The following is a 6,000-nucleotide window of genomic DNA, read 5'->3' as shown; positions in this document are numbered from 1 at the left end:
GACAAGCTCGCAAGTCTGAGTGTTTACCTGGAAAATGATGGGCTAATTCATCTACGGGGAAGAATCAAAGCAACTACGGAAATCACCATGGAAACGGTCAACCCTGCTCTGCTAGATGGAGAACATAAATATACAAAAATGTATATACAATATGTACACGAAAAAATGCATCACGGCGGCGTCGAGTTGACTGTGAACGAGTTACGACAACGATACTGGATCACGCGAATACGACCTACGGTGAAAAGTGTTTTAAGGAGCTGTCCGATATGCAAATTAAGAAAAGCGAAGCCGATGACACCGTCGACGGGGGACCTACCACCGGCGCGACTCACAGCATCTGGCGGACGAGTTTTGGAGACGTTGGGTGAAGGAGTACCTTCCCCAGCCACAACAGCGGCGGGAGCCCTACCATACCGGCTCTCACCCCAAAGTCGGCGATCTAGTCATCATCTGCGATCCAAACCTACCCAGGAACGTATGGCCACGAGGACGAGTATCTCGAGTATATCCAGGGCCGGACAACGAAGTACGCGTCGTGGACGTGACAACGAGCAACGGGCACGTGCTGAAAAGACCAAGCAAGAGGATCGTCGTGCTACCAGTATTAGAGCCGCATGCTGCGACCGGCGGGAGAAATGTGCACGACGAACCGCGCTCCGATGCAAGACCGGTGACATAGCTACAGGAGCGAGCAGAAAGGCGCTCTCGACCAATCAGGAGCGAGCATTCTAAGATTGAAAATTATGTGCACGACGGAGCCGCGTTCCGCTGCAAGACTGGCGAAGTAACTACATGAGCGAGCAGAAAAGCGCTCTCGACCAATCAGGAGCGAGCATTCTAGGGTGAAAATTAGTTTTAATTCATGTTTTTATCTTATAAGAATTTGGCAAATTAATAAAGAATACATTGATTTAAAGTATAAGTATAGGTAGATAACTAAGAAAACTATGTAAAACCAATAATAAATAGAATCTAGGTCTAGTATTTGCGGAAATATAACTCGATATAGTTATTAAGGAAAAATGTAAATAACTTAGAAAGTATTGAATAATTGTAAATGTTTTTTGATAATACGAATAAAGATTAGCGCGATCCCTAATCTGGGAAAAAACAGTACACCTAGGTTTTAGGCAAAAGGCTAAAACCTAGGACTACTTAAGGTTGTACAATTTCTTTAATCCATTACCCATAGATTAAATAGAAAACAGGAAAATAATATGTGGTAAATGATTCATTTGATCAAGATCTAACCTTTTAAAACCAAAGACTGCAAATATAAGAAGTAAAGACCTAGGAAATCTAGATTCAAACACTAGAATTAATTTATGAAATTATTTAGTAAAGTAACATATGTAGAACATTTATTATAGGTAGTCTAGATAAATCTAGACGTCTAGCATACCAAATTGTACTTGTAACATGCATACTTTCGCTGCAACGGCGTCTCGCGAAATGAATGCGGGGACCTGGTGCGGGTGATATTTATAGCCTCGGTGGTGCGGGGCAGGGTCATATAAATATGCAAATTCCGAAAACCCGCCGTTATCGGCCGAGCTTCCACGACGATGGGAAGTGCCCGGTACGGAGTATCCCGTTGAATAGCCGCGTCAACGTCGCGATTGCTCGCGGGGGTAAGTGACGCAGGGCTTCATTGGTGACTCGATCGGGGCCGGGCGCTTTGCGCAGTTTAGTTCGTCGAATCATCCGAAGGACTTGTCCAGGGGAAAATACGACGGGGTCTTCCGTCGGCGCTATCGGCGACTCGAAGTATGCCTCCAAGTGTCGCTCGATGGTTTCTTCGTGCTGCACATCTGTGGTCGGATTCGGTGAGAACTGCGTCTCCAGGTGGTCCGCGAAGATCTCCGCGCGGTCCTCGGCACGGTAACGTGGGGTTCCGTCACCGGCCAAGAGGGGCCTAATCGGAGGCGGTTTCCCGGAGAGTCGGCGGCAAAGGCGGTGGATGCCAGACCAGTCGTCGCCGGCTCGCTCGATGGCCGTATGCCAAGACTCGTCAGCGATAGTTTGCAACGCTTCCGAGATCTTGGCGGCCAGAGCGTTGAGCCGCGTCTTCATGATCGGGCACCGCTGGTTTTGCCATGTCCGGCGCAGTTTCCTCTTCTCCTCCAGCATCGCTTGGATGTAGGATGGGAGCTGGCGTGGTTTTCGCAAGGCTGCAGCGTCGAGTCTGGACTCTCGAAGCGCGGTGGACATAGTCGCGCTGAGGTCCTCGGCGAGTCGGTCGACGTCTGCAGGGCTCTCCACTCTAAAGGACGGCGAATGCTCGGCCATGTGCTCGGCGAAGATTCGCCAGTCCTGGCGATGCTTTGGCGGAGGGAGAAGGGAAGTCATCGGCGTTGTCTTCAGCGTCAAGAGGACTGGTTGGTGGTCGGAGATGAGATGGTCATCCAATACGTCTAACGTCGGCGTGGCGGACAAGCCACAGGTGACGGCTATGTCGATGACGTCAGGCGTATATGCTGTGGCGTACGGGTAGTGCGTAGGGACCTCTGGCCCCAGCACCACGTACCCGTGGCGGTCTGCATCGTCCAGGAGGCGTCTGCCGTCCGGACACACGTGGTTGGAATTCCACGCCGTGTGTTTCGCGTTGAAGTCCCCGGCGATAATCGTGGGCAGTGGCGAGTCCAGCAAGGTGTGGACGTCAGTCACTGCGAGGCGATTCGTCGGCGGCTTGTAGAAGGCGAACACACGGGTGGGTTGGCGGTCAATGCAGACCTCCACGCCCAGTGCGTAGGTCGTCTGCAGCTGTGGTACTGGCAGCACTTGGTGGATGACATTCCGACGGACCAAAACTGCTAATCCCCGGTAAGCAGTCCCGATCGGCGAGGCGTGGTCCTCCCGGTAGACGTGGTATCCCGAAAAGTTCAACCGGTCTACTGGTCTGAGGTGAGTCTCGTTGATCAGGCCGATGTCCACTCGACGCTGAGACATCAGGTTCTTGAAAAGACGGGCTTTTTGTGACGAAAGCCCGTCGGCATTCCAGAATGCCACACGGAGCTCACTCAGAGCTGCAGAGCTCCATGATGCAAGCAAGGATCAGCGGGGCTGGATCCCGCTGCTCCTGGATTGCCAACAGAACCTGGTGTAGGGTGCCGATGACTTTGGTAAGTCTGGAGTCCAAGTGGCCGGGGGCCGGCTGAGGTGCCGGGCGCGGCGCGCCCTTCCGCTTCGCCTTCGTCTCCCTCGCGGGAGCGGCGACCACGGTGGGCTTGGACTGGGCGGCGGGCGGCGCGGGTGCAGCCGCCGTCGGGCGCTTGGTAGGAGGCTGTGGCGCGGCGGGAGCCGCGGATGCGGCCGCCGTCGGGCGCTTGGCAGAGGGCTGTGGCGCGGCCGGCGCCGTGTCTTGGCGCGGCTGCGCGCGCTTGCCACGTCTGCGGCGGCGCTTGCGGCCCGGTTGCTGCTGTGGCTGGTTGGCGGCAGCCATGAGCGAGCCGGGCGCGTCGGCCTCGGTTGAGGCGGCGGCGGCGGCGCGCGCCGGTGCGGTGCGCGCGACGGTACCCGCCCTGCGGTTCCGCAGCTCCTTGCGGAACACGGGGCAGTTGGCGTTGTTCGCCGTGTGCGCGTCGCCACAGTTGGCGCACGTCGGTGGCTCCTCCTTGGGGCGCGGACAGTCCCTGGCTGCGTGGTTCCCCGCACAGGCCACGCAGACTATGGGTCGGTGACAATTCACAGAGCTGTGCCGCCACTGCTGGCACCTGTGACATTGAGCGGGCCCCTTTCTGCCACGCCAGGCCTCGATGGTGATGCCGGGCATACAGAGGAGCTCATGCACCTCGTATATGCCCGGTGTGATATCAGGAGTTCGCTGCAGCTGCGCGAACATGAGGCATCCAGGCCTGCCTGGACGCGCGGGGATCGTCCTCACGTGCTCGGGGACGTATCCGAGTTCGCGCAGCTCTGCCTCGACGAGTTCCGGCTCGGTGTTCGCCGGAAGGCCGCGGATCGCCACCTTGAGGCTCCTCTCAGCAGGCAGCGAATAGCAGAACCAGGAGATTCCGCTGGCGCTCTCCAGCTGCGTAAGGTAGCGCTGGATGGCGCGGAACTCCTGGTCCGACTTGGGTATGAAGCGGACGCCCTTGCCAAATGGGCGTCCGTTGGGAGCGTGGCCGAGGAGCTTCTTCAGCTCCCTGAAGTGGGTGGGCCAGTCCGGCAGCACCTCCACGATCAGCGGAGGGTAGCGGGCGGCCTTCGGCTTCGGCGCCTTGCTGGGGTCGACGGTGGCGGTGGCGGTGGCGGCGGGCGCGGGCGCGGGAGCGGCGCCCGACGGAGCCGTCTTCGGCTTCTTGGCGGCGGACGCGGCAGCGGCGTATGAGGTGCCGGGCTCACTCGCCGGCGCGGTCTCCATAGGTTCCGGAGACAGGGCCGGCATATTTGGCGGAGTGAGGGCCGCAGTTTTCTCCCCTCTCCTCTGCGGCGGGGAGGGAAAACGGCCCACAGCAATGTTGTGCTGTGGGGCCGGGAAGCGCGGCGCGTGCGGCGACGGAGAGAGTGTCGCCGGCGCGGCGGGTTGAAGCGATGCGCGCGGCGCGGCGGTCGGTATGGCCGCGGGCGCGGGCGCGGGTACGGCGCGCAGGGCGGCGCTCACGTCAGCGCGAGACGCGGCCGCTCTCGGGTCGGCGCGGGACGGCGCGGCGACAGGCGGCGCGGCCGCGCGCGGGTCGTGGCGAGGCGCCACAGCGCGAAGATCGGCGCGGGGCGCGGGGGCGCGCGGGTCGGCGGCGCGTGGATCGGCTGGGCTAGCCGGCCAGGCGATGGCCGGCAGCGATGAGGCCGGGGAGGATGGAGCCGGCGATAGTGCGAGTGGGCTCGCGGCGAAGGATTCTTCGCCGGCGCCCACTGCCGGACTGTTCAGGGCTGCTGCTGCGCGGGCGGCGAGGGTTGCCTGGCCCGACGCGATGATGGCCTCAAGGGTGTCCGTCGATCGGACGAACACCCTGCGGCGGATGGGGCGCGGGCGCGTCGCGCGGCGCTGCGGAAGCGGCGGTGGCGGCATAATGCACTTACCGCGCGTTACCACCGGCTTCTGAACGCATGCGCACTGCGCGAGTCGCGGGCGCGGAGCGCTGTCGAGCGCTGGGGACGGCGAAAAGTACGGCAGCGGTCTTGCCTGGCGTGGCCCGAGCTGAAGGCGTCGGCACGTCGACCCCGCCGGCCCGGCTCCCGGGGCTTGCCGCTTGTGGCAGACCGGGAAACCAGACCGGGAAGCACGATCGTGTGGTTCCGAACCGCCTCCTGCTGGACTCAAGTGGTTCGGTCAGGCAAGTCGCGCGAAAAAAAAAAGACCGAACTGTGACTAACGGGCTCCGAACGCCGGTGCAACTCGAAGCGTGTGCACTCGTCGGCCGAGTCATCATGATACCGAAGCAGGGGAAAAACATCATGCAGCCTGGGAGCTACCGTCCCATCACGCTGCTGTCGACGACCTCGAAAGTCTTCGAGAAGTTGCTGTTGCTGCACATCACGCCTCACATCCAGCCACGCGACGAACAGTTCGGTTTCCGTGCCGAACATTCCACCACGCTCCAAGTCTCGAGGGTACTGCACCATCTCGCTGCCGCCATGAACAAGCGAGAGCGGTGCATTGCAGTATTCCTCGACATGGAGAAGGCGTTCGATCGCGTCTGGCACACCGGGCTCATCTACAAGCTGTCCACGTCTACTATTCCTCGTCGAGTAGTCAAGACTGTGGCCACCTTTTTGCGAGACAGACGTTTTCAAGTGGCGGTTGAAGACGCCCTGTCCACGGAGCGCCCCATCCGAGCCGGTGTGCCTCAGGGAAGCTGCCTGTCGCCCGTCTGCTATGGCAGATACACGGACGACATCCCAGTGGTCGGCGACGCCATGCTGGCGTTGTACGCCGACGACGCTGCATTCATAACAAAGTCGATCAATGGACCGCACGCGGCGATCAAAATGCAGCGTGCACTGGATGCACTTCCCGCTTGGCTGAATGACTGGAGGCTGAAGGTCAACGTGGCG

The sequence above is a fragment of the Maniola jurtina genome, chromosome 13, assembly GCF_905333055.1.
Source record: "Maniola jurtina chromosome 13, ilManJurt1.1, whole genome shotgun sequence".
NCBI lineage: Eukaryota > Metazoa > Arthropoda > Insecta > Lepidoptera > Nymphalidae > Maniola > Maniola jurtina.
The sequence above is the reverse complement of the archived record's forward strand: the minus strand, read 5'-3'. Positions refer to the sequence as shown.